The 25,936-nt window shown below is 36.0% G+C and overlaps 1 pseudogene; it reads right to left on the bottom strand.

Annotated features, from left to right (window-relative positions):
- Positions 1 to 1,795: 1,795 nt before the first annotated feature.
- On the bottom strand, positions 1,796 to 24,856 carry LOC117400286 (cadherin-7-like; annotated as a pseudogene).
- Positions 24,857 to 25,936: the final 1,080 nt, after the last annotated feature.

Here is a 25,936-nt window from a genome sequence, read left to right as displayed (position 1 = left end):
TTATATAGCACCTTCCATAGTGGATCACCATCGCAAAGCGCTTTACAAGATACGAGACTAGTGTGCGTGTGAACTATGCATCAGCTGCAGAGTCACTTACAACCATGTCTCACTTGAAAGATGAAGCATAAGGAGGTTAAGTGACTTGCTCAGGGTCACACAGTGAGTCAGTGGCTGAGCTGGGATTTGAACCGGGGACCTCCTGGTTACAAGCCTCTTTCTTTAACCACTGGACCACACAGCCATCAACTAAAAATTATTATTATTATTATTATTATTTTTAAGTATAGAAAATAAGGAAAAATTGTTAGGAAATCGCTTTTTCCAAGTATAATATATCTGAAAAGAGTTTTTTTGAGCAGAACTTTCCGTCTGCTTGACCTGCTCACTCACACAACGCAGAATGACTCAGCTCCACTGACTGTGTTAGAGGCTGTGTCACACGGGTCCCTCCTCCTTCTCTCCTGGATTGGCTCTTTACTTGTAGAGCCGAAATTGACAGTTGTTACTGCCCTATTTGAGCCAGAAGCTGATTCCACAATTTTTTTTTACGTATTATTTTTTTTTCCGAATAACGAGTAATAGAAACATTTCTCATGTATTACTCAACCTTGGAAAAAATGTCCATATTTGTTACAAATATTACGAATACTTGTTTGTACTCGGACACACACACACCCCTATATATATATATATACACACATATATATATATACACACACACCCACCCCTATATATATATATATATATACATGCACACACACACACACACCCCTATATATATATACACACACACACACCCCTATATATATATATATAGATTGTGATGAAGATAGACTTTGTCGCTTTTTAAAATGGCTGTCCGAGAGTAAAAAAAAAAAAAAAAAACTACATGTCCCAGGAGCCTCCGTGGCAGAGACAGGATGGGCGGGGACTCCTGGGTATATAAGGAGGCAAGCTGAGGGAGTCTGGGCAGTTCGTGGGAGGTTGCCGCAGGGAACAGACTCCAGACTCCAGTTTGCTTGGAATAAAACTGGAATACCACAGCCTGTTGCAAGCTTGAAAGGGGTATGTGATTCAGGACTGCTGCAGTTTATGCAATGTGTTTTCTTTTCATTTAGTTAAATTGGTGGGTGAATGAAATCGCCAATGTTAATTTGCTACAGTGTGGGAAAGTTAAACTAATATATCCAGCCAAATAGGGATCCTGGGAGTGAGGGGTAAACCCGAAGGCATGTGACTTTGTGATTGAATATAAAAATAACCACACGGACACGTGAGAGACTTTAAAAAAAGAAACTTTATGTTGTTGAACACTATTTCTGGTGGGGAAACCAGAAAGCACGCCTTCTTCACATCTGGGAGGTCTGGAACGGTCATCTCGGCAACGCAGGAAGTGTTGGACCTTGTGGAGCGGTGTTTGTTGATTTCACTGTGTAGTGAGGGACAAAGAAGAAAGTCAGTTAGGCCCAAACAGGGCTAGGCATATTATTTTTGTTTGTTTGTTTATTTTTGTGTAAATAATAAACTTACCTGGTCCACACAGTCCATTCTTTGAGAAACTCCTGTCTGGATCTCCGGTTTTTTGGGTCTCCCCCACTTACTTGTCTGTCACAATATATATATATATATATATATATATATATATATATATATATATATATATATACATACACACACACACACACCCCTATATATATATATATATATATATATATATATATATATATATATATATACATACACATATATATATATATACACATATATATATATATATATATATATATATATATATATACATGCACACACACACATTAAGCAAATGTGGCTATAAAAGACAAGCATTAAACCAACATGTTTTTCCTTTAATAATATAACATCTCCCAACATAAATAAAATAAATAAGTGTATCAACCAGTAAATAAGATTTATGAGTTTAACACGCAAGAACTTGCCACAAAGTGTGCATTTTACTGATTAGGATCAAAGCTGTGCAAAAAAAGTCATGTGATGCTATCAAGAATAGGGTATAATCACAAAGTATGGCATACTGTATATTATCAAAGTGTTGCACCTCATAAAAGCTGTTAATTCTATTAAGCATACAGTGGTTGTACAGTAAAACAATATTGTAGTCAATAATTCTCAGATCAGCCTTATAGCACTAATTCTCAGATCAGCCTTATAGTAATATTTTTCTATAGCTTATTATGAATGTACAGTACATTGTTGTCATTTAATATTACAGAATCACGTAAAACTAACACATAATTAAATTATTTCCACATTAATCTTGTTCATGCAATTAGAAACCATTTAAGAGGTTAATTGAAGGACTGCACGTTGCTTCTTATTAGTTTTGCAGCATTACCAGCAGGTTTCACACAAAAAAAGGCTGCGATTAACAGTCTTTGAAAAAAATTGGTGCCACTCTTAATGCTTTACAAACTAAAACAGAAACATATCATATTGCCAGCACCATTTTTAAATCTGATTACATGTAGTGCAACTATAATATATGTAGTTAGTAAATTGTACGTTAGAAAAAGCAAGTGGGTGCTGCAGCAATAAGACCACCACGTTTAAATATTTGATCATGAATGGGCAGCAGTGTGGAGTAGTGGTTAGGGCCGGACCGGAGGGTTGTGGGTTCAATCCCCGGTTGGGGACACTGCTGCTGTACCCTTGAGCAAGGTACTTTACCTAGATTGCTCCAATAAAAACCCAACTGTATAAATGGGTAATTGTATGTAAAAAATAATGTATAATGTGATATCTTGTAAAAACTGTAAGTTGCCCTGAATAAGGGCATCTGCCAAGAAATTAATAATAATAATGAATGATTTAGCTGATTAACTAAATTCAGGGAATACTGGTTTAAAGATCTAATGAAGGTTAGTGTTTTACACATGCATTTCCTGAGGAAGGCATGCCAGTAACATCGGAGTTGGTGTTTTAGGCTTGAATTGACTACATGACTGATATAGAGCTTTGCTTGTTTTGTTTAAGTTCACGTCTTAGTCACTTTCCAGCCTAAAAGTCTCTGTCTTGTACACCATTTTCATACATGGATGCCAGTCTTTTGAAACGTGGACCCCAGTTACTCAGGTATTCATAGTTTTGATCTGTGTCTGTGCTGCCTGATTCCAGGGAGCTGAGAGACCCAGCCACTGATCCATCTCCCTCAAATGCATAGGTCTGTACAGAGTTATTGGGTGGAGCACAAGGATCTGTATCAGCCTCATGCAGTCTTTCCAAAATAAACTCCCTGAAAACTGCATCACTGGGTCCAATTCTAAGATGACATTAATGACATTCGGATACGTGCAGTCATATCATTCCCTGGTGCTGGTTCTTTCATATTAGTGTGAGATCTTAAAGTTACTACGTCAAATGCCTTTGTGTCCTGTTCCCCACCTTCGTCCTCATACCTCACAACATTCTCTGTGACCTCTTCCCATTTCTCAGAATTCACCTCCTCCTTCTTATAGCGCCTTACTGCCAGTATAAGTAATACAAGGACTGCAATAGAAAATGTTAAGGTTTGAACTTTATCAAAATGTTAAGCTTTGAATTTGATCTACGTTAAATAAAACATGTATACTAATAACACATCACTTACTAACCTAATATTAAAACATTTCTCAATGGCAGCGCGCTTAATTCATTTTTTAAAAGGGACTCAGGAAAGAACAGAAATGCAGCACTCTGACTGAAACACTTCACAGCATGCTGATGCAGTCGTTATCGGCATGAGATGAGATGTCGGTGTGGTTCAGTTGTGCGGACCATGTGAAAGGTTTCTGGGGGCGCGTCTACATACATTCTTTTTGGTTTGTTGAGTGTAAGGCATTGCAAAATAATATGGCAGGGACGGTGCTATGATGCGCTATAAACAGATATGCCATAGTTTGACTGTGGCGCTAAACTGTAAGATTGCATTGTGTCTAGGAATTCGGGACAAATGCCGTCCCGGAGGCATTAAGCCTGGGACCAGGACTTGATCTTTACATTTCAGGACTGTCCCGCCCAATTAGGGACGGGTGGTCACCCTAGCATAGTGTTAACTTACCTAGTATTATTAGGAAACATGACAAGATGGCAATCAGGGCACCAGGGCTGATACCAACATAAAGAACGAAGGCGTCAACCCCACCACAGCTACAGCTGCCAGCCGGATAACAGTCGCACACTCTGATGGTAAGGGTGTTGGTACTGCTGAGCGCTGGGTCTCCATTGTCCGTAATGACAATTGGTGGGTGAAAAAAAACCTGTTACTGCCTGCTAAACGCAATTTTTCTTGTGAGAACTCCAGCAGTGTTCTCTAAAATATTAAAAAGCATTAAATAAATAATGACACATACATATTATACATTTACAAATACAGAAACCAAAGAATAATATAACACATTAAGCCTTAGTGTTTTATCCATTTAACTGATAGATGAAGATCATTATCTAGGTACTGTACTGATGCTGCAGGCAAGGATAAAATAAACTATTTTCGATGTGTATTACCAAATTGTATGTTTTGTAACTCAAGTAGTACAAACTTTACTTTGAATTGAAGTTCTACCTTTATATAAACTGCCAATCTTTCTTACCTTGGTTATCTCTTATAGTGAAATTAGTGTTCATGCTGGTTTTAGTTGCCAGTGTAAAATAGAAGTGATGGCCTTCCACCGGATCATCTTTATCTGTTGCACTGATTGTTTGAATTAGCTGTAAAAAAAATAAAGAATAATTTAAAAATAAATAAATCCATGATAATGACCCTTCACTGAACGGGAGCAATGTGTACTAAAGGTCAGATAGGATTGTGCTTGAGAGGTTAGATTTGGCTGGAGGTCCCCTTTCATCTCACTGAGGAGATGAGGCCAAGCCTCCACGGTGGGGTGGGAAGCTTTGCGTGCCTTGAGAGGGAGATGCAGTTGCAGAGGTGGTGATAAGGAGGAATGGTGGGTTGAAAAGCCCTTGCTCCTGCCCGCTGAATCACAACAGAGCACAACAGAACCAGCTGCAGTCATATTTTGATATTATTTATTTGGTAATATTATTGTACCTTAAACATCAATAATAGTCATTTATATTGCACCACTGGTGAATGAAAAAAAAAAAAAAAAAAACACCTGTTCTGGTTTTGCAGTTTCACATACATAAGGTGTGTAGCATTTTGAAAATTCTGGTGCATTGTCATTAATGTCTAGAACTCGTATAAATACTGGGACTCTGGATAAAAACCCATTCTTTTCTGTAAAAGAAAATATATATATAGATTTTAATATTTTTTACAAAAACATTATACTATAAACTGTATTATTATAGGTTTTATTTTAATCCACATATTCCCTCTATCTACTTTATACTCAGCATAGGTGAAGTTAAACCAGCATACTGTTTCACTGGTTTACTTTGACTCTATAGCCTTTGAGGAACGATAAGGATATCATTTTCCATGTACAGTATATTAGCATTATCAGTTCTAAATAACTATTTGTATCAATGAGGGAATGTTCACGTTTGATACAAATTTCAGTTTATACTTACTTTCTTCAGATGCTGAAACAGTTAAATTGTCCCAAGATGCTGTCTCTCGGTCCAAAGGTTTTGCAATCATAATTGTTCCATTGTGTGCAGCTATTTTAAACATTCTTTTTAAATCAGTGTTTTGATCAATATGATACCTGTAGGTTTGACAGCAAAGGATACTATTTATTATTTCAAAATATATCTTACATTTTTAGTGTTTTGCAAATTAATTGTACAGAACTGCATTGTTGTCAGGGAAGTTCTTCTATGCCCTGAAGTGTTTTAGATTTCTTGTAAGAAGGTTTAATTTCTAACACATTTTCTCTTCATAAGAACGTCCAGAAAAAAAAAAAAAAAAAAAAAAATATATATATATATATATATATATATATATATATATAAAATCACAAAGTTTTCTCATCATAATCATACAATATAATTATATTGCTGAAATTATAAACATGTTATATTTATGCTAGAATAATTCATATTTATGGTATATAAAGTTTAAGCAGTAATATAAACAGAAGGAAAACACACATATTTGATTATTAAACAGGTTAAAATGTAATATAATTATATAAATATCCCTTTAATTGTGGCCCCATATTATAGCTTTAAAATGAGGGAGCATGGTAAGGCTCTTTATTTTAATTTTTTCTTTATTTTTTTTCTTTTATTTTTCAGTTTAACATCTCGCTGGGCTTACCCACGCACAGGCTTTAGGGTGTGTGTTTAATCTTGTGTGGCACTTGCCGGCTCTAGCCTTTTTAAGCACTTTGTATGTAGGTATGTATTGTGTGCCAGTGCGGGTAATGAATTTGGAGACAATTGTGTCAAACAAGCAGATTAATAATAAAGGTTATGAAACATTTAGAAATTAAAAACTGACAAACACAGTAACTAGTTCAATGAACTAAATTGCATTTACGAAAGGGCACTAAACATTATGGTGCACCATAATTCCAATTAGTGTGCACGGGGTCATGATTCCCATATTTACTATTGTAATTGTTTTAATAATCGCGCAACATAGTGGGCATATTGTGGCGCACACTGATTTTATTGTGCCACACTATGGTAATCAGAATGAATATGTGATTTGTACAGTGATAATGTATTAAAATGACCACCGCTCTGAATAATGAGATGAGCTTTATTCACACCATATTTACTAAAGGGCGATAATCGTAGTGTGCACCTTAAAGTGAGCAATAAGTAGTTGGTTTGGAAACCAGACTTTAACGACTGATAAGAACACTATTTAAACCTATTTTTCTGGGCTGAAAAGTATCTGGCATCATGGAGGCATTGCATTAATGTTTTCATATAGAGCAGTTAAAATGACCTGTAAATAACAGGTTATATTAAGCGTGAATAAACGTGAATGAATGTTATAATTTCTTAGATTTTTTTTATAGTTCATTACATTGGTACAAATAATAGAGTGGTAAAATTAAAACACTGGACCAAAGGTATTATAATTTAAAACAAATTCCTCCACTAGAATTTCTATCTCCTATGAGTGCAGTTTTAGTTTGTGTTGCCTCTGCTGTCCCCTGCGGAGGGCTGCGTCTGTTGATTGCTCATTTTTGGTCAATGTAAGACACCTCCACCTTCACAATAAGCCACTGACCAAAAATTCCACCTTGACTGCTGGGGCTTTTTATATGACAGTGGTCATGGGCAAGTCTTGTACATTATCGTACACATTAAATTATCGCTCAAAATATATGTAGTGTGCACGCTATAGTATGTGAATTAGCCAAATAGTGTGCACTTAAATGAATGCGTTCTCTGTTAGTAAATGGGGCAGTAAATTTAGATTTATGGTGCACGTTAGGCTCACTACTTGATGTACACATTACAGCTACATTTAGTGCCCTTTCATAAATTTTAGGAGTCTAAAAGGAAACATGTCTATTAACTTAAGGCAAACATTTCACAAAGCAATATGAAGGATATTGACCTGAAGCTTGCTGAGATGAGCATCAGATAAAGAGATGTTTGTATAAAGAATGGCCTCAATGAGAATAAAAAGAACGATACCTAATGGGATTATTTGCTATATCTTGGTCTCTTGCTGTGACTGCACCAACAAATGTTCCGGTGCTTGAGTTTTCAAGTATCTCTAACATATACTCAAGAGCAGTGAAAACTGGAGGCTCGTCAACATCTTCTACAGTGATCTTTATATCGGTCAAGTCTTTGAATTGGTTAAGATTGACAATCCGAGGATCAATGTGTTTGTTGATGGCAACTGCTCTAATGCTGAACCGTCTTTTACTCTCATAATCCAAGTGCTGTAAAACAGTGAAAAGCAGATTTGTATTCTTCTTTAAATGCGTATCAAAAAGCAATACCACAGTTTTCAGACTATTATGCCCACCCTTTTAAAAAATGCAAAAGCATTGTATATATACTGTAGGATGAACTCATATGCAGTACAAGGCATGCAGTGTACTTAAGCAAAGTTTACAGGTGTAGTCACAATCTCCATGAACACTAATCCATTTTTTTTACAGTTGTCAGTAAAAGCTGACCTAACACCCAAGCCTTTATTTATGTTGAAAAAAACACAACTAAAACCAAAATATTTTATATTGGGATTGTCTGAGCTTATATCACATGTACAGTGTCTGCATAATTGATACATTGATAATATAGTACAGTAGTCATTCGGTGTCTGTATTAGTGAGGGACTCCTGTATACATAAACACAGTTTAAAGTACGATTAATAGCGATCTTGGTTAACGCAGGCAGGCGCATAACACAGGGCGAGGCAATCCACACACAGGCGGAGGGTGGGTGCGAACCCAGAGCCGGATCTTTTGTACAGCGGTATCGGCGCTATGCTTTACTGCAAGAGTTCCCGGGTTCGCGCCCGACCACCGCCTGTGTGTGGATTGCCAGCTGACGGCAAAGAAGAATGGCGGAAATCTGAGGAAAAGAGTTATGGAGACAAGGCAGCAAACTTTAAAACTAAATCTGGGTCAGACTGCAATACTTGGTACCAATAGGCACTGTAACATTTCTTCAAGTTTACCTTTGTTATGAAAAGTTATTTTATTGAGGTACTTTTTTTTAAATATTAGTTACTCTAACAGGGCGAGGTGCCCTGTACATTGATTTGTTTATTTTCTTTTGAGAACGGGGTGCCCCTCCGCCCTTGTGCAGTGTATTGTATTGTTTTGCATTTGTTTGTTTGAGTTGTTTCAGTAATAGTCATAGTACTAATATTATTATTATTATTGTATTTGTTAAATGTATAGATGACAGTGAAGCGCCGTGGGTATTGTTTTGTATTTATTTATTGTTTATAAATATGACGGCGTAGCCGTGTGTTTTAGTTTGTTTAGTCACGTGGATGGGAAGCCCCATCCACAAGAACATTTTTTTTTTCTTGTGGATGGGACTGCAAATGTTATCCCTTTACATGAGATTGCAGCTCTTAGAAAAAAAACTATGCATTATACACTGCACCAGTTGGTGCTGTATCTGTTTAGGAATGCAGAATGTATATTACCTTTTTTGGAAAAAAAATATTTCCAATTTAAGATTGTGTGTTTTACTGGGAAAATAATCATATAACAATTTAACAGTTCATTCAAAAAACCCAAATCAATTCCTAATTAAAAGGATTTTGTCTGTTTCTTTTTACTTCAACTTATTTTTATTTTTTTGTGAGGTTCATTAATGTGAGTAAGAGCTTCATGGGGTGCCTGGAGCCTTCACTTCAGTATACAGGTTGCACAACGGATAAAAGATGCCCTGGTGATAATTGCTTCTTGTGCATTATTTGTTTGATAAAAAATTTATGACATATGTTGCTAATAAGTAATGTGAAAGAAGCCTTTACTTCAGAATAGGGGCTGCAAAACCCTTTATTAATGACCTAATTAATGGCTCTTAATTAATGAAAATTAAAGAAAGGAGGCTGTGTGGTCCAGTGGTTAAAGAAAAGGGCTTGCAACCAGGAGGTCCCCGGTTCAAATCCCACCTCAGCCACTGACTCATTGTGTGACCCTGAGCAAGTCACTTAACCTCCTTGTGCTCCGTCTTTCGGGTGAGATGTAATTGTAAGTGACTCTACAGCTGATGCATAGTTCACACACCCTAGTCTCTGTAAATCGCCTTGGATAAAGGTGTCTGCTACATAAACAAATAGGGATTGCAAAACTCTTTACTAGTGGCCAACCTCCTCCTAATAAGTCCTTTATTGGAAACAAAGTCCACTTTGTTTTGCTGCTTTATTACCAAGGTATTAATCATATACAAGCAGCTAGTAGGACCTAATATGGCCAAGAACAGTCTTCACTTCAGTATAAGGCATGCAAATCCTTTATTAATGTCCAGTAACCTGTTAGTAAGGCATGTTTGAGAATAAGCATAATACGTACCTAACAAACCCTTATTAGGAGGCTATACATGATGTAGTATGTTCTAATTAGTCACAAATAAGTACATAATAAATGCCTAATATATAGTGCTTAAAATAAAGTGTTACCAAGAGGGGTTATATTAAATTGCTCAGTTATGCACACAATGCGTGGGTTGTGTGCAATACATAGGTTATGCATTATATTCTGAAAATGATGGTACATTATTATTTAGGGGCAGCAGTGTGGAGTAGTGGTTAGGGCTCCGGACTCCTAACCAGAGGGTCGTGGGTTCAATCCCCAGTGAGGGACACTGCTGTTGTACCCTTGAGCAAGGTACTTTACCTAGATTGCTCCAGTAAAAACCCAACTGTATAAATGGGTAATTGTATGTAAAAATAATGTGATATCTGTATAATGTATAATGAGATATCTTGTAATAATTGTAAGTCGCCCTGGATAAGGGCGTCTGCTAAGAAATAAATAATAATAATAATAATAATAATAAAGCATTGTATCTCAGCAAGCGGTTTAGTGAAATACAGTACAGACATTAAACATACAATCCCTTCCAGTCATACACTACAAACATGTCATTTTAGAGCAGATATACTTATACAGTATTGTGAAGATTTGTACGCTATTTCAGGATACACAAATATTTTAAATAAGTCATACTACTGCTTGTACTAATAAGATATATCAGGAAGAAATACATGGTAGAAACAAATGTGGCATTGTTTTCATCTACTAGGGGTGTTGCAGGGGAAGAAGTTAATGGATACTCTGATGTACCAGATTTACTTGAAGATACAGAAAAAAAGGGAATCCAACAAGAATAACGCATTAGTTAAGGTAACTCTGATATTTCAATGCCATACCAAAGTTCCAGGTTTAATAATATGAGCATTAATGTGTTTCAAACAATTTACGTGGATGTTTTTAATCCACAACATCATTTAATAATACTACAATAATAATTTAAAAAATTGTGGTTTCTCTCACCTTATTTAGTATAAGTATCCCTTCCTGAGTGTCAGAGTCCGTCATAATGTAAAACACATCTGAGCTATCTATTTCCTCAATGGTGTAATTCATTTCTGCGTTCTCTCCCATATCACTGTCATCAGCCATGATCCGACCAATCATTGTACCAACCGTTGCAGACTCAGGAACTGAAAAGTGGTATAGTTCTACAAACACACATGCAGTATTCAGTTGTAACTCTGGAAAGATTTACATGAAAAATACCAGCCTCGCTTTGAATTACTGATACAGAAGATATTTATAATGAGTAGTTTTTCTCCAACTGGCTTTTGCTACATGCTGGCACCTGCTTATTTATTTATTCTCTTCAACACTTGATAACCACAAAGCAGCATGTACCTGGTACAGTTATCTTCAATCATTTGCAAAGAAATAATGAATAAATAAATCACTAACAGGAATCTGAAAGTATACCAAATGTATGACCACAGTTGTGTTGTTTCTGTACCACATTACGATTTTTGCTTTTGTGAAAGGTGATTCAACAAACATGGTCTACTCACTCTGTTGGAATTTTGGACCGTTGTCATTGATATCAGCCAAGTTAACCGTCACAGTCGTTGTTGCAGAGAACCCTCCCTGCTGTCCTACCATATCTTTCACCTGTATGATCACCAAATGTTGCTCCTTTGCCTCTCTGTCCATATCAGGTAAGGAAGTAAAAATAATACCTAGAAAAGTTAAAAAAATGCATATGCATTTATTCATTGTCCAGAACTTTTCTAGTTTTTAATGCATAACATTGTGTAAACACGTGGGACAACTAGTAATATAAAATAACAAGCAATGTATGGAAAGTGCTTAACTTGACATGAATGTAGTTTTACATTGTATTGCCTTGGCAATGTTTGTTGTAATTTAGGAGTCTCATTTGCAGCTCATTTGATTGTTAATTTAAAGGAAGAGACTTGAGAAATATATATTGTACCCTGTGGAAGGTTGGTGGGTAATTCACTGACACACACGGGAGACAGACATTTTATTTGCAAACACCGCACTGGTGCCCAGTTTTATTATTTTACATGTTTGTCTTATTGCCCGCAGAGGGTGCTGTTGTCAATGGCCTGAGTACCGACAATGGTACACAGGAACACAGGAATACCAACACTGGTAAAACAGTTAAAAGCTGGTGCACTCACAGGTGCTCAAAATAATAATGAAAACAAAAGGGAAAATAAAACACAGTAATAAAACTACAAAATAAAGGTACTGCTTATTATTATTTATTTCTTAGCAGACGCCCTTAACCAGGGTGACTTACAATTGTTACAAGATATCACATGATACACTATTTCACATTATACAGATATCACATTATTATAATTATTATTATTATTATTATTATTTTTAAATACAATTACCCATTTATACAGTTGTGTTTTTACTGGAGCAATCTAGGTAAAGTACCTTGCTCAAGGGTACAGCAGCAGTGTCCCCCACCTGGGATTGAACCCACGACCCTCCGGTCAAGAGTCCAGAGCCCTAATCACTACTCCACATTGCTGCCCTCACTGCCGCTAAGCCAGTCAGCTTGGGATCTCCGTCCTACACTGTTATGCACTATACACTGGGGTGGCCAAGGTTCCCCTATCACTACACACTTACCCTGGGTACGTAACAAGAGATTTTAATAAAACAGTTTATTTATTGCTGGCTGTTTTCCTCAGCCGTGCTTGCCTGTTTTGGTCACTCGCTCCAACCACTGGCCTTCTCAGCCAGCGTTTCTGTGTGTTTTCCAATTACGGCCACCCACATGAACAACCAAGCGCAGTACTTATGAGCTGAGCAATCCCCCAAGGCCCCCCTCTCAGCCATTCAGAGAGGGAAAGCCAACACACCCTCTTCCCCACCTCTCCGTGTAATCGCCATGACTGACAGGCGGATCTTGCGAGACTGCTGAACCACGGATACACCAGATAGTCAGTACAGATCTCCCGTTACATACCCATTACTTAATACATTGCCTATATTATCCAGAACTTCAGAGACTGCATGTAAAAATGGTCAAACAATCTTGCATCTAAGGTTCAGATTAATATAATCCCTAATGAATGGCCATCATAATGACCACAACACAAATGTTTTAAAACCTTTAGAAAAAAACCTTTAGAAAAACGTTGTTGTACAAAACACTTACCAGTATATATAACCTTGCCATGTATTATAGTAGAAATCTTATGTAACAGGGCAGAGGCTGGGTGCAAACCAGCGACCCTGTGCATCACAAGAGCGTCTAAACCACAATGCAAAAGAGTCAGGCTCGTTTGCATCTGCAGTTTTAGAGCCTTTAACCTAATCTCATCTCACGGCAGGGTACTGGACAGGATCCGTAACAGCAGTGTATCACACAACACTGCTCATTACACTCATCCCCCCCTTTAACCTCAGCAATAGGCTACAGCTAATCTATCAGATCGGGGACACAGCACCAGTGTAACAGGGTGTGGGTCCTATGTCGGACCTGGTCCGACATTGCAATTTTCCCTTTCCGTCAAAAAGACGCAAAAAACAGGTCTCCAGTCGTTTTGTCTCCGGAAAAAGCCGAGAAAACCATTCAATGGCCGAGTGGGAGCAACAGGAGCCGAGACAAGCCGAAAAAAAGGCGTATCTCATGAATAGTCATACTTGCCCCTGGCATCAGATAGGGGTGGCCATAAGGAAACAAGCTGGCTGATACTGCATCAGTGCACAGAGAATATCACAGACATTTGCAGAGCTTTTTTGAGATGTTATAATAATAAAATAATGACTTGGATCGCATTATTGAGGAGTTTGGTGATAAGACAAGTGATCAGGAGATGATTGATCGGTATGTATGACTATTATTATTATTATTATTATTATTTATTTCTTAGCATATGTGAAAGCGATAGTGAACGAAAGGGTGGGGCGGGGCTGGAGATGCCTAGTGAGTGCTTTGTTGATATGCAGGGCCTTTTAAACCCGTTTGACTGTGGAAAAAAATACTTTTAAACAGCGCGTCTAAAATTAACTGCGTGTGTGAAAATAAATTGGACCTAACGCGCCTGACACGCACTTAATAAATGGACTGCAAATGGTTAAACCTGTAAAGGCACTGGATCGCCCACATTGCTTATTACTTGGGATTTACAGTGGTCTGTGCAACCAACCAATCACATTTTTAAAGCATTTAATAAACCAAAAACAGCACTACTACTGCTCTGATTCGTTAAAAATTCAAATTAAATGAGTCTGTGTGATTTTGTTGATTATTAAAAAGTTGTCTGGAGATATAGCTCGCCCAGTGCACGAACAAAACCACTTACAGGAGTTTAAAACATCTCCCCTGAGTTTAAGAGTATGCTCAGAGCATATCTATAAATAAAAAGAGTATGTGCAATTCTGACAACAGACATCCCATATAATTTGATAATGAAAAACAGTAAAAATGTAATTTCAAAACGATCAAAATCCTTTCTGAATGAAAATCAGGATCAGAGACACATTTTAACAGAACTTCCAGTTTTAGCCCCACGCACCCCTTTAGTGGGCATTTCAAGTGAAGGCCCAATAATTTAGCAATATTAAAGTTCAACATAAAATACACTTTTGCATTAAAATAAGAAAAAAGTGGATTTAATAAATGATTTTCAAGAGGCAATGTTTTTCTTTGCAAGTTAAAATTAAATTCTCAACCAAGAGATTGGATGCTGCAGAGAAATATGACCTCCAAGGAATAAAATAAGCTGCATGTCTCTTGTACGGTGGTACAGCAATATTGCCTCAGATGAGTTGGCTACTTTAAAATAAATTTAAAATGTAATAATGTGCATAATAAAATCTATTTTTTTTACTTTATAGGGGTGTTTTAAATGTTATATGGTACTGAATGTATTAGAAGGAGAAAATATAGAATAGTCATAAAGTTATACAATAGGCAAAAATATAAAGGGATTGTGAACCAAGTTTACAAGGTCATTGTTATTCTTTAACATTTGACAAACCATTACAGTTTCTCTGAAAGACAACAACATGTTTATCCATCTCAGCCTTGAAGGTGAGGTCCCTTAGCAAACCTGGCTTTTTGACAGAAGCAGAATTTTCTGGCTTGCTATGAATAGTAGCAGCATTTAAACAGGACTTGAATACCGACTATTTCGGTATCTCTTTGTTTTATAACATTTAGTGACTCAATAAGGCATATTTTCAAAGTATTTAGTTAATTTACATTATATGATACTTTAGTTTTATAAAATGAGAAACAAACACCTGCTATGTTCCCAATATATGAGTTTATCATGCAGTGTATTAAAAAAATACAGTGTCATTATTGCAAAGACCTTTCTTTTCAAGAATGTAATGAACCATTTTTTATGGATTAAACTGCCTTCATGACTCCTTCTTTATAATTCTTCAGGAGAATGTCTTTAAAAAAAAAAAAAAGAAGAATTTTACATTCCTTTATTGAATCTCTGACCTTGTGTGTGACTACATTTAGCATCATAGTCAATAATGAAAGCATTGCTGCTTCTGCATGTGTTTTTTTCTTTAAACCGTGTAAAATACTCTAGATTTGTAATTAAAAGCGTATTTCTGTGCACGTACCTGTCTTTGGTTCTACAGAGAAGTAAGGCTGTCCCTGTAGAATGCTATAGATTAATCTTGCACTGTTCCCATGGGTGGGATCGTCAGCATCTGTGGCTGTCACTTGTATGACGGAAGTTTCTGTGGAATATTAAGACAAGTTATACCAGTAACATTAGCGTAATCATGTATTAACATCTACAAAGCAAATAATTGTGAAAACCCAATGTGTGTCTCATCTGGTTGAACTCATCAATGTATTCTTTCAAACTAATATGAAAAGAAGATGCAGGTGTGTTTGACAGCTTTTATTACTGCAGTGATTTTTTTTTTCTTTCAGAATTGAAATTGTAATCCTCCAGTTAATTTGTTGACAACACCCATTGCACATGCTACTACAATAGAACAACGCACTTGTCTGTTTACAATCAGAATGATTGTTGATTGTATAGTATGTGTTTGCCCTGATTTTGTAATTTTGTACCTTTCGCAAGTTGTAGTAATTTTTCACATTTGGTAAAAACGGCTCAGTTTAGGGATAGGTATTGCAGTATGTGTGTATATGTATAAACTACTGGTATAATATAAACCTCCAAAGATAGGTCATTTTGCTGTCTAAAGTCAAAGACATTAGAAACTCCATTTAAACTGTGACATAAATTTGAAGCAGCCAAAGCAGCTGTACCAATCACCTATCAGGTGTAGACTTCTCTATTGGGCATTAATGCTTAATTATCAATTGTAACTCACAAAAATATCAACATTCACAAAGTTCGAACACATGAGTATGCTTTCAAGCAACAACAATAAAAAAACATATAATGAAACTGTTTAATAGTAAAATACAGTTTTGTATGCATGCCTTTGTTCAGTGCCAACACTACTGAAAAACCTACCATATATACAAACTATACTATAATATTGTACAGTGATTCCTTTGTAATAATTTTATTATTATTATAATTATTATTTATTATTATTATTATTATTATTATTATTATTATAAAAATAAACTTCAGTGTTTTACAGTCTTATTATACATGGGTTGTGTGAGACACCAGTACATGAACACTATCAATACCAAAACAAACAACAATTTTATCCACAGAAGACTGGGTACATTTGTAGAAGAGCAGCAAGTATTCTTAGAAAAACAGTAAGTGACATAAATTTAGAAAGAAATGACATCCCTTTTCAATTTTTTTAAATAAACACAGCTAGTTCTACAATTTCTGTCTGTTATGTCGCCACCAGAAACCCTGAATAGAATTACAGCCTTGTTATGCTGTGTTGGGTGTACATTCTTCCTTATTATTATTATTATTATTATTATTATTATTATTATTATTATTATTACTACTACACGTACCAACTTCACACATTTCAGGGATGCTGGCAACATAGGGTCCATTTTGGAATTGCGGTTTATTGTCATTGATATCCTGAACTTTAATAATGAATTCAGATTCTGGTTCCACTGGCTGCAAGGTCAACCTGTTTATGGCCTGGGCACGCATTGTGTAGAATGCTTTCTCTTCTCGATCCAGTTTCTTCAAAGTATAGATAAAGCCTGTATCTTCATCAATTCTAAAAACTTCTCCTGCTCCCTCCCCTAACAGTATATACTTTATGGAAAAGTTCCCTTTGTCATCATCAGATTTGAGCTATGTGAAACAAAAATGTAAACATTAAAGGCTTCATTTACTCTAAATGTCAGATAGTAAATATGCACCCAATAAAGTTTCCAAATTTTAAGTAAACAGCTTAAGAGACTACATCTCAAGTTCTTTATTATTATTTTTGTGTTTGTCCTTTCAGACAAAAACAATGTTAACGATGATTTGGAGTAAATAGCTTTGATAATCTAGCGCGACGTTAAGTAAAGGATACATGAAAAACATTGTAGATGACAAGCTAAGTAACATAAACATATATAACATTACATGTTGGGATATAACATTAAATGTTGGGAACAATAAGAGGCGAATTTTGTGCTTTGTGGCTCACCACTTGATAGCACAGCATAGGCCATATTTGTAAGCAATGCAAAGGAGAACCTTCAGAGAGGAAACAAAATATTTTAACAGCTAAGCACAATGATTTTGATATTGATTGTGTTTTTTATCTGTGTTTCTTCAGTTAAAATATATCAGTATACAGTGTAACAAAACATGCAAAATAAAATAAATGATCACTAATCACTAAGGTGTAGATTTGCTCAGACTGTACCCTGTTGGGATAAACCCTAGATGGACAGCACTGGAGAACCTCACTGGATTACATCAACCCCTTATTAGGGGTAATCCGGGTTTTACAACAAATACTTTATGTGATGGATAGAGTCCAGGGTATTTGCCCTCTGCTGTAAAATGTTACTTTTACCAGGGTGTATGTCGATCAAATTGGCCCATAAGCCTCTTATCATCTCTGCAGCAGAAAATACCTGGCCAACACAAAGTGGTCCTGGGTCCTCTTCAGGAACAAATAATTGGTTCCATTTCCATCCACGTCTTACACGTTGATGAGATACATGCTGTTCTTGTTGTGTGGGCTTTTTGATTTGCATATGCTTTCTTGTATTAGTTTCTTTTGGGAAGCAATGCCCCAGCACGGAGAAAGCAATTAGCATGGGTAGCCAAGCATAACAGTTCATTGTTCTGTTTTTAAATTGTTAATATCTGGTTCCGGCCAACACAATTACCACAGAGATATCAAAATATTTCTCAATGTCAAAGGGAAAGACTGATAATGTACTTATGCTCCCAAATGCTGTCAGATGTTAAGAATGATGTATTTTAATTCTTGCATCCTGAAGAATCTTACTCCTGAAGAATAAAAAAAATAGTGTAAATTATGTGGGTTAACAAAACTACATTTTAATGCAGTGTTAAATGCTCATTTGTTTCAATTTAGGGTATAAAAAAACCCAGTTCTTAGAAGTATAAATACTGTATAAACAGTAAAGAACCCTGGGGCACCAAATTAGACTTTTGTTAAAATTGGTGTTACTCAGAACAGTAGTTTCCGGCAACTAAATTATTTATTTCTCTAGGTCTAGATCAATCATGGTCCCAGAGGGCCATTCCACTCCAGGTTTAACAAGTAAAATCATATACCAGCAATTGCCTACTTCAGGGTCTAGATGGAGGTTTAATTGGTTCAATTAAACAATTCAGAACAGGGTTGGAACAAAGACCAGGACTGGGAGGGACAACTTTGGACACCTCTGGTCTAGATTCTATGTACATTTGTCAAGATTGTACTTGACTTTTAGTTAAAAAAAATAGGGGAAAGAGCTACGGCCAGAGCAAGGGCTGATAAGACGGAGTACTGTAGAATTTTTAAGAAATACATTCTAAATGCTTTATTTATAAGTTTGGAAATAACCTTTATTACGACTGTGACAGGGAATATTTATAGGTCTGATAGTTTCACAAAAAAAAGTTTACCATCATTGCATACAAGTCTTCCCTTACTCTGATGCATTGCAGTGCTTTTTGGATGCAGTTTGAACAGAAAACCATAGTGCATATGCAAATAAAAATAGCAATTGTTGCTCAGCAACCAGAAATCAACACAGAAAAAAGAAGCATGGATTGTATTGTCGTTCAATCCTGTGATTTATGCAACTACCATACAGAATTGCAACATTTTTTTTTATAAAGCTTTTTCAGATGTATAACCCCGGGGGTAAATGTGTTATGTTTTTTGGTAAACATGCAGACAGAAAATGCATCCTCTATTAAAATGACAAGCAAACTGGTATCAAGAAAAAAAAAAAAAAAGTTTTTACTATTGTATATATTATACTTCTGCAGTAAGTTGCCATTATACAATATTAAAATGTTTATAACAAGAGGAAGGGCAATCTGTCCGTCTCTGCCAATCACACTCTACATGGTGAACAGAATAACTGACTTCATTTTGTACAGATCTTCACTGCACTTATATCATACATGCCTAGCTTTATTTCAAATTGATTTGCCTGTAATCCGATACATTAATACTGTACATAGATTTTAAACAGTACATATACTCTTTCACGTTCTTAATAACTGAATCAAACTGTAATATTGGTATCACAAGAGTACCTTTGCGCCACAATTAGTTGACAGCAATGCTTGCTGAGTGTCTGAAGTGCAGTACAGGAACAGTTTGCCACTGGTCTGTAAAACACATGTAAATATATATTTTTATTTTTCACATGCATAAATGTAATTAGCATACTACAGGTAGTTAATAAAAAAAAAAGTGTGCATATGATTTTGGCACTGAACAAACGCATGTATACACTTAAAGAAATTTGATGCACATTTTTCTAGCATAAGGTGTAGGCTACATAAAATCGTAAGTTTATAAATAAATAGAACCTCTTTTTTTGCTTGATAACGAGGAACAAAAAATGTGTTTTGTATCAGAATCTACTAATACAGTCTACCTGCATGTCAGCAGAGGCAGACGGAAAGTCACATTAGACTGTATACAACTGATGCTACAACTCACAGAGGATTTACACAGTAAAGAAATGGATGAGTTACTCTGTACAACTTGTAATTTTTTAAACATATTGCTTGAAAGAAAAGCACAGTTCCTTAACAAAAATAATAACAAACAGGTCTTTCTATTTCATTTTTAGAACTGTAGTGCCATATTTCACATGTATTTTTTTCAGTAGTGATAAGCTAGAGTTGTTTCCTTTCCGGAGTGAAAAAAGAAAATCAAAGTAACCCTTCTGTTTGCCAGGGGAAAAAAATGTGAAGCAATGATCGGAATTTATTAAAGCCTAAATTTTGTCTTGATACAATCTATTCGTAGCTTAAGTTATGAAATGCCTAAAGGATGTAAAATGTGTTGGTGGTCCTACAGAATGATTTTAAGAACGAATAGTTAATGTATTTTCTCCTCTATTTCCTACCTCTCCTAGTAGGGTAATGACTGGCTTACAAAGGCCAAGTGCAACCCAGTGAAGGAAATAAATGCTACTTACAGCTGTACTACACAGTGTCCGTCAATGAATTTAACTGGTTCATCTGATTCCATGTCCTCAGCAATTACACGTTTTATAAAACAGACAAGGGAAAATATGGGCTGAAAGGCCCTGTTTTCAACTGTCAATTTAACTGATGGCACAAATTATCCTTTTGTGAGCAGAGCTTTTCAGTGGATTGAAAGCTAGTCTTCTGTATTGTTAAAATTAACACTGTCCATGCACGTCGGGCCTCCCTATGTGTTTTTTTTTATTCTCTCATTTTAATATTTTGGTTCTTGTTTTCATGACATGACAGGGATCGTGTCTGTTTATTTTGACAAGTCCTTACAGACACTTCATCTAAGAATAGTTTTCTTTAAACTGCCATTGTGTGCATATCAGTGAAAGAAAGTACATCTGGACACATTTACTCCCATATGCTTATCAAACTCTTGTTTTTATGACTTAATTTTAGGAACTAAAAATGATACTCTTGCATTTGTAATGAAAAAGTAATAAGGCAGAATGTTGTGAATTTAGATTGAACCGGAAGAGCTGGCTATTGCCAACGATATGTGATACTGTGAAAAACATTTGAACATCTTTGGCCCTTTATACTATTCATGAATATAATAGCTAGTTGTAATGGGGGAGATCTGTGCTGACTATCTGGCACATGCGTGGTACTGCAGGAAGAGGGCAGCATTCTTGTAGGATCCGCCTGTCAGTCATGGCGATGACACAGAGAGGTGGGGAAGAGGGTGTGTTGGCTTTCCCTCTCTCTGAGTGGCTGAGAGGCGGGCCTTGGGAGATTGCTCGGCCCATAAGAACAGCGCTTGGTTGTGCATTCGGGTGGCCGGAGAGAGGATACCCAGTGACGCTGGCGGAAGACGTCAGTGTAAAGAAAGAGCAGGCAAGCACGGCTGAGTGAGACAGCCTGCCTTGAAAGAAACAAAAGAATAAAATAAATAATTACATACCCGAGGAGACGTGTGTAGTTATACAGGGAACTCTGGCCACCCCAGTGTATAGAAAATAGTGGAGTGTAGGTCGGAGGCCAGTATTGACCTGCTTAGCGGCAGTGGGGGCACTGTGTAAGCAGCACCTTTATTTTGTAGTTTTATTACTGTGTTTTATTTTCCCTTTTCATTTCGCCTTTTGTTTTAATTATTATTTTCGAGCACCTGTGAGTGTGCCAGTGTTTTTTACTGTTTACCAGTATTGGTATTCCTGTGGTCCTGTGTACCGTTGTCGGTACTCGGGCCACGGACAACAGTGCTCTCTGCGAGCTAAAAGAAAACCTAAAAAAATAATAAAACTGGGCATCAGTGCGGTGTTTTCAAATTAAACCTTCTGTCTCCCATGTGTGTCTGTGAATTGCCCACCACCCATCCACACTAGTTTAAAAATGTTTAAAAATACACTTGTAGACAAACATTTTTTGTTTACATTACTTCCTATAAAGAATGCACAACAGAATGAGAAAAATCAGTCTTTACTAGGTCAGAACAACACAGATATGATTGGGATAATGTTGACTCCAGATCAACTGTAGTAAATCAACACAACCACAATTTCAAGGAGCATGCAATATTATCATTATTTTTACCTTGTAAAGTCATCCTGCTTGTAATTAACAAGATAACACCACTATATCAAACATCTTTCCCATCCAGCATCCACCTTCTCTTTTACCCTATTCACTCTACCTACAGTGCACAATTAACACCTGTTGAAAGTATGATTGTTAGTCAAATAATCAAATTAATATATACAATTATTCTTCTACTAAACAGCAGGACAGTTGGCTATGTCAGCATATCATTAAGAAATTGTATTGGTTTAAAAGCTCTTTAAAAATGTCAAGTTTTTTTTTTTTTTTTTTTTTTTTTTTTTTTTTTAAGTCTCCACAGGCTCTATTTAACCACATTTAACCAGATCGATTGTATAACACTCAAACTATATACAATATGAAAGTTGTATTGTTTAATTGCATACAGGAATGAAACAGGATCAAGGCTCACATTCTTCTGAAGACATGAGAAGTTCAGTTAAATAAACTGTCAGAAACATTTCCACTTTTGGGCACTCAGTTGGAGATGACAGTTAGATATCTTTAAAAGTATGTCAAAAGAGAAAACATGGAAATCATGTCTACTATGTCTGCTTTTTTTTCCTTCAATACTGTATTTTGGTAATGCACATTTTTGTTACTGAAGTCATTAGTGAAATGAGAGGGGGGCTCTTCCTGTGGAGTAAATTCCATTATCTAAATGACTAAAAAACTCCATGGCAATGAGGAAGCTTGGCTACAAATCTTAATGGCATAAGTGCAACTGCAATTTTTTCTTTTTTTTTGCTCTTCTTGTTTATCATTTTTGAAGACGACATATATATTATTCTTTGAGTTTTCTGCCATGACTAACATATATCTTTAGAAAAGCGAAAAATCCCAAGATCCAACATTACTGTCGCGAGATTGCGAGGAGGTCTTACTTTAATTTAGAAATCACATGTCTCGCGATGAATTGGTTTTAACCAATCACAGGCCAGAATTTCCAACCACTGATTCATATTATATATTTCTAGAAGCATCTATTAACTTAAGAATAACATCTTTAGGTTCTAGTCTATTTGTAACCCCATTTCATTTTGCTTAAGGTATTTTTTAACACATACTTTGCAATACATTATTTAATATCATATTCATATGGCATGTATGTTTAACAGCCTACCTTGTATACCATGAAATCTGCTCTACAAATTTTCCATATTTGAGCTAAATTATGTGGGAGCTATGGGTTACCCGGGTTTGTACGGTACATTGTAGCATTACATTATACACATAACTGAAGAACTTACTACAACATCATTATTATTATTATTATTATTATTTATTTCTTAGCAGACGCCCTTATCCAGGGCGACTTACAATTGTTACAAGATATCACATTATACATTATTTCACATTATACAGATATCACATTATTTTTACATACAATTACCCATTTATACAGTTGGGTTTTTACTGGAGCAATCTAGGTAAAGTACCTTGCTCAAGGGTACAACAGCAGTGTCCCCCACTGGGGATTGAACCCACAACCCTCTGGTCAAGAGTCCAGAGCCCTAACCACTACTCCACACTGCTGCCCTAAATTGATTGAGCATGTCTGACCATTTCCAGGGTGGGCTCTTTACTGGAGCTGTGTTTTTCCAGTAGTTTCCAGCTGAACCTTGGTTAAGCAGTGTGTACAAAGATAATCAATAGAGCTGCATCAGCAGCTGATGCTCTATGAAGGTTAGTACATTGGTAGAAAATGCGTCTAGTCTTTGTTACTACTTGGCATTGACATGTTATTGTTATTTGTGTCTCTATTATCTAGCATTGAAACTAAATAATCAAATGGAATATCAAAGTAGTCAGAGTCCAATAAAAAAAGATTTACTTTGTATTTACCTTTACTTAAAAATAAAACCTACTTATTTTTTGTTCTTACTTTTAAGTGTTTGAAATCCTTATAGACAGAACTATTTAATTCTGAGCTACCTCATGCGGGATGTCATTTATAGCTATATATTAATATTAATATTTGTTTATTTAGCAGACTCCTTTATCCAAGGCGACTTACAGAGACTAGGGTGTGTGAACTATGTATCAGCTGCAGAGTCACTTACAACTACGTCTCACCTGAAAGACGGAGCACAAGGAGGTTAAGTGACTTGCTCAGGGTCACACAATGAGTCAGTGGCTGAGGGGGGATTTGAACCGGGGACCTCCTGGTTGCAAGCCCTTTTCTTTAACCACTGGACCACACAGCCTCCTTTCTTTATAGTAGGTATACTATAAAGCTATCCTTCCTTTATAGTAGGTAGAATATTAATGTAATACCAACAGCTGAATGTCGTGGATGGCAATATTGATTAGGTACTGACTTTGAAAAGGCCCACATATGTTTACACACATAAAAAATGCATACATTTGTTTTGCTCAAAAGAAGCCATAAATAACCATAAAAATAAAAGAAACTTTTAACATAAAAAAAAAAAAAATACTAAAAGAATCTTACTAGGCAACAAGGAATCATAGCTAATTAACAATGCTTGAAAATGATCAAATGATTGGTTTCCAATAAGAATAAACTCCTTACCTTAATCTGATTTAGTGTGCCCCCTAATGCCCAAACAGGTTCTCTTTGGTACCAGGAATAAAACAAAAAGGTTCATAAGATCCTGGAGCTGAGAAATGGTCCCCAATGTTTAGCAATACAATGTTGTTTCTGAAAGCTGACTATATGGTATGCCTCCACACCCCTAAATCTCTCTTTTTCTGGATCTCTGAGTAAGAAGGAACAAACACAGGGACTTTTGTCCCAAATAACATTAGGCTCCTGCTGGTTATTCGGGGCCATCATTATGATGCAGACAGCCTAGGCACAGAAGTACAAATAGATGTTTTGTTCCGCATGAGAACAATACAGTACTTATTGAAAACAAGCCGGGGTGACAAGGAGGCAATCCATCTTATGAAAAACAAATTGCAAGTGAATAGGGCATGCCATCCATTTTGAGATTAGTTAGGAGGGACAAATTATTAATTTAGGGCCATCTCTAAAGTTACATGAAAGAGATGAGTTTCCTGTGCTCTACAGCAATAGATTTATCAATGTATTTCTGTTTAATGCTTGCCCTGGATAAGGGCGTCTGCTAAGAAATAAATAATAATAATAATAATAAGGAGGCAGTGGCTATATACACTGACAGGAAACGGATGCAAATGTTTCATGTGCTTGGAAAATACATAATTACACTGATTTAAAATGAATTATCTTAATATTTATTATGCTAATTTAGTATCTTCTGAGTCGGGACATGCACAGCGTCATTAGATCAGGGGTTACTAGAAGGTAATTATATTTTCTATGATGATTTGTGAAGAACAAAAATTAACTAAGTAATTGGCTAAGATCTATTTGTCACGGTTGGGGTAGCACCACAATATATATATATTTTTTTTAATGATTGCATTTTATTTAACACAAACATATGTCATTTTTGTCATATGTTCCCGTTCGATTCTACATTTCTGGGGAATGTAGAATCGAACATTTATTTAAACATACAAAACTGTGCAAAGGAAATATGAGAGCTTTCATATTTATGACCTGTTATAAGATCGATGGTAGACAATGCAGTATTAAGTTATACGTATTAAATAACTTAATGGAATGAATCAAATACTGGTAACTTGTTAGATTTATTTTTTTTAAGTAAATAAAAGACTTAAATACGTTAAATCATATAGATCAGAGGTTTTCAACCGGGGGTTCGTCTACTCCTGGGGGTACTTCTAAGGGTCATAGGGGGTACGCAGGATGACTCATAAATGCACATATAAAAATGAAAAAAAAAATGGTCTTGAATTGACTTTTTTTTTTTTTTAACAGCATTATATATTATCTCTAA

The sequence above is a fragment of the Acipenser ruthenus genome, chromosome 4 (genome assembly GCF_902713425.1).
Source record: "Acipenser ruthenus chromosome 4, fAciRut3.2 maternal haplotype, whole genome shotgun sequence".
In the NCBI taxonomy this organism is placed as follows: Eukaryota; Metazoa; Chordata; class Actinopteri; order Acipenseriformes; family Acipenseridae; genus Acipenser; species Acipenser ruthenus.
This window is presented reverse-complemented; position numbering and strand designations above follow the sequence as displayed.